Genomic DNA, 4,961 nt, shown 5'->3' on the forward strand with positions numbered 1-4,961 from the left:
CTCCATAATACACACAACCTTTAATTACCATTAAAGCACCAATCAACTACGGTTATTGTATGTTGATTCCACCTATTCAAAAACCACATTTTCAATCACTTTGAACCACCACTTCAACCATTAACAAACCCACTTTTCATCACCACCTTCTACTACTAATTTCTGTCCAAAAACCACCACGGTCCCCGCCATATTTCTGCTATTACCTTACTGTTCTTCTTCGTTAATCAACCCATGAGAAAAACTGCTTCATTTTTCCTGCTTCTAAGCAAATCGCCTTCCTACTGTTCCGGACTCTAATTAGTGCAACTGCCTTTTCATTTTGACGAGTTAAACATCCACCAAAACCAGAAGTGCTACTATTTTGGGCAGCTTGGATATAGATAAATATATAAAGCATTATCTCTACATGAGTAAAGACATAATGCATAATATATTTGTGGAACCCATTTGATATTATGACAACGAGAACAAGGTAATAATCCCCACACCCACTAAAACATAAACCAATATATTTAAAAAGATTTGTCGGTAACATGACTATTAGGATTTCGATATGATAAAAAGGATATTAAGATGAGCTGTAAAGGTGTGATTGCTATTTTGTTTCTATTTCTCTGTCGAGACAAATCTCATGAACATAACTAAACAGGCCATCTCCATATTTAAAACTTGGGCCGTTAAATTTCCTATTCTCATTTGGGCCGTTTATAGTTAAATAGATCTACATTATGGGATGGTTGTTGGGCTACTGTGTTCCTGCTTTTCTACTTGGGCCGATGAGTTTGTGTTTGATTTGGGCTGGATCATTCCCCAGCTGCCTTGCAGCAGCGACCACTTCCATTTTGTTTTTCATTTTAGCATAAAGTGAAGGAAGTATATAGTAGATAATGTTGATACATAAAGAGTAATGATGATGATGATGATTGTTAATAATAATGATACATTTGATTATTACAATCGAATAATGATGATGCGTAACTCAAGATAATGACGAGGATGATGTATTATGATGATGTATCCATGTGATGATGTTGGTTAAGATGATGATGAGGGATACTAAATGTAAGATGGAAATAATGATGAAGATAGTAAAGTAGCAATGTTACAAAGAAGAGTAATACGGTGTTGATGAATACGTGGGATAATTATGTTATGATGGTAACATGATTCATAAAATAACGATTAGAATATGATTATGATTAAGGTTATGAAGACGATTACATAAATGATTATGATTAAACCGTATGATTATGATTAAACGGTGTGATTATGATTATTATAGTAATCGAATTATAGCGATGATGTTACGAAGGAAATCGATGATGAGTGAAGATGATGATGTGCATGATGATGATGATGATTCGAATATGGTTATGTATGATGTTATCAGGTTAGCGGGGCGTCGCGGGTTCAAACCCGGACTTGGGCATTTTTTTAGGGTTACTCCATTGAGGTAGTTACTTATCTATTTATTTATTTATTAAAATTATTATCTTATTATTATTATCTTATCATTATTATTATTATTGTTAAACTAACACTAAATATTAAAATTATGATCATTATTATTATTATCATTAGTATTAATAGGATTATCAAGATTATTGTTATTATTATTATTATTATCATAAGTATTAGTATTATTATTAGTAGTATTATTATCATTATAGATATTAAAATAAATAATAGTATCATTATTATTGTTAGTAAAATCATTATTTTTATAATTATTATTATTAGTATACATCATTGTTAAAATTAACATTTTTATTAAAAGTAATATTTTTATTAAAGTTATCATTTTATCATTAATATTAAAGGTATCATTTTAATTCTATTACCATTATTATTATTTTTTATCATTTCTAATCTTATTTTAGTATTAATATAATTTTAACAAATGAAAGATATATATATATATATATATATATATATATATATATATATATATATATATATATATATATATACAAAAATGTATTAAATACATATAACATAACAAAATTATATTTTTATTTATTTTAAATGTATAAAATAAATATATGAAACATATAGGTTATTAATATAAAAATGATATAACTAATAAATTCATATATACATATATAAATTTGTTCGATTACAATTATGTGTGTTGATATACATATGAATAATATAGGTTCGTGAATCCGAGACCAACCCTACACTTGTTCAATGACGTCATTGTATTTTTACTACAAAATACAGTATGGTGAGTTTCATTTGCCTTTTTACCCTTTATATTTTTGGGCTGAGAATACATGCGCAATTTTTATAAATGTTTTACAAAATAGACACAAGTAATCGAAACTACATTATATGGTTGAATGATCGAAGCTGAATATGCCCCTTTTACTTGGTAACCTAAGAATTAGTAAACCAGTCTACTAATTGACAAGAATCCTAAAGATAGATCTATTGGGCCCAACAAACCCCATCCGTTGTAGCGGATGCTTTAGTACTTCGAGTTTTTATATCATGTTCGATGGATGTCCCGGAATGATGGGGATATTCTTATATGCATCTTGTTAATGTCAGTTACCAGGTGTTTAATCCATATGAATGATTTTTATGCATGATGTTTATGAGAAATGGAAATATGAAATCTTGTGGTCTATTAAAATTATGAAATGATTATTTATGATAAACTAATGAACTCACCAGCCTTTTGGTTGACACTTGAAAGCATGTTTATTCTCAGGTATTAAAGAAATCTTGCGCTGTGCATTTGCTCATTTTAGAGATATTACTTGGAGTCATTCATTGCATATTTCAAAAGACGTTGCATTCGAGTCGTTGAGTTCAACAAGATTATTATTTAGTCATTGATAGTTTGATATATTATGAAATGGTATGCATGCCGTCAACTTTCGATGTAATGAAAGTTTGTCTTTTAAAAACGAATGCAATGTTTGTAAAATGTATCATATAGAGGTCAAATACCTCGCGATGAAATCATATGTTATTGTATTCGTCCTTAAGGATTAGGACGGGTCTCTACAAGCTATGCATGGAGTCTCATATTTTTGTTTAAATGAAGTGTTGCATTCAATAAAAACTTTGTCATGTATTATATTCGACTGGTGTGTAATATTTGGAAACCGATGTATTTTGAGGATTATTTCTTAAATAATCGCCCACTTGTTTAAAACATGCATTATGTATAATAATGTTGTACTTTTTATGAAACGAATGCAATATTTTCTAAAACATATCATATAGAGCTCAAATACCTCTCTATGGGACCAATGACTAACGTACTGCGTTTATAGTAATATGGACGGGTCGTTTCATTAGGTCACATGCAGGGGTCACATGCAGTCGTTCACAACTTTAACATACATTTTCACTGTCACATCAGCGCCACATCAGTATAAACACTTAAACATTTCTTTTACATTCCTCTCACTAAACACTTAGAATCATACACTCTATTTCAAACTTTAACCAATTTAAAATTATTATTCAAATACAATAAATAAATACAAATAACATTTTATTAAAAATAAAAAACATTACACAATTAAAAATAAAAAAACATTACATAATTAAAAATAAAAAACATTACATAATTAAAATAAAAGACAATACATAATTAAAAATAAAAGACAATACATAAAAAAAGTTACATAATAAATAATAAAAATACGAATAAAAACGAAGCTACTCGAGTGGTGTTGGGTCGTCGTCTTCATCTTCGTTTTGTTGTTCTTTGGTGTCTTCGTTTTCTTCATCTTCGTCGGTTATCAAGATCGTCTTCATTTTTTTGACGATACTTTTGAAGAATTTCTTGGTCTTGCTTTGGCAAGTTCGGGTTGACGGTTGTGTTGAAAATTCGAAAGGCGCGATTCATTTCTTTCATTACAGCCGATTGCCGTTTTTGTTTTTGAGTAACAGCAACTTCTTGTTGGGCGACCAACATTTGAGAACGAACTTCTGCAGATGAACAAGACAAGGCGGCGGCGGACGAAGCCGAACTCTTTCGGCTTTTTCTACCGGCTTGGCGACCAGGTGGACGTCGTATTGCGTCTTACCCGAATAAAGTGGTGTGATCGGGGTTTGGATCAACCCTTAAAGGTTGATCCTCTCCCAAAGTGATCGGTGACTCCGGTACTCGACTCCTATGGGTTGTCATAACACCTTTCGGGGCACAAAAATTCGAACAAGTTTTAAGTACTTGCCATGCTTTGTAATGCGTAAACGGAGCACTTTGACACCTCCGATATTCTTCACGCGCCGCTTCAATGACATCCAAGTCATTACTTCCACTTTGCCAATTTTTTTAATTGTTTGTAAATAACTATAAAAACTTTGATATCTCTTGACATTTTCGCCCATTTCCCGGCTATTTGATCGTTGTTCCTATGTCGATCAGCGACTTGATTATAGTTGTTCACAACCGTATTCCAAAACGAATCGGCCGATTGTGAAGTTCCAATTTTCGGATTTTTCGTGGCATCGAGCCAACGTTCGGCCAAAATTTCTTCTTTTTCCGGAGTCCAATGCATAATTTGATGTTTCGGCTTTTCACTTCCTTCGGCTACTTTACCTTTTGCCTTTCTTTTAGCTTTTTGTTGTACGATTTCGGGTTGTGTTTCGGGTACGACTTCAAGAGTCGGTGGTGTTAAATTTTGTTGTATGAATGGAAGTTGTTGTTGTGTTTGTGAAAAGAATTGTTGTTGGTTAATAGGAAATTATTGTGGTGAATAATACGTATTCATGTTTTGATATTGTAATTGTTGTTGAAATGGTAGCGGTAGTGGTTGAACAAATTGTAAATGTTGATATGGTGGTAGTTGTTGTGATGGAACAAATTGTTGTGATTGAGAAAAACTAGTTTGGCTTGGCGATGAATTGCTAGCTTGGTTAGATGATGAATGATTCGGTGACGGGATTAGATTGTTTAACATATGGTTGAAGAAATCGTTATTTGCTTGAGACGT

Source organism: Rutidosis leptorrhynchoides, chromosome 6, assembly GCF_046630445.1.
Source record: "Rutidosis leptorrhynchoides isolate AG116_Rl617_1_P2 chromosome 6, CSIRO_AGI_Rlap_v1, whole genome shotgun sequence".
In the NCBI taxonomy this organism is placed as follows: Eukaryota; Viridiplantae; Streptophyta; class Magnoliopsida; order Asterales; family Asteraceae; genus Rutidosis; species Rutidosis leptorrhynchoides.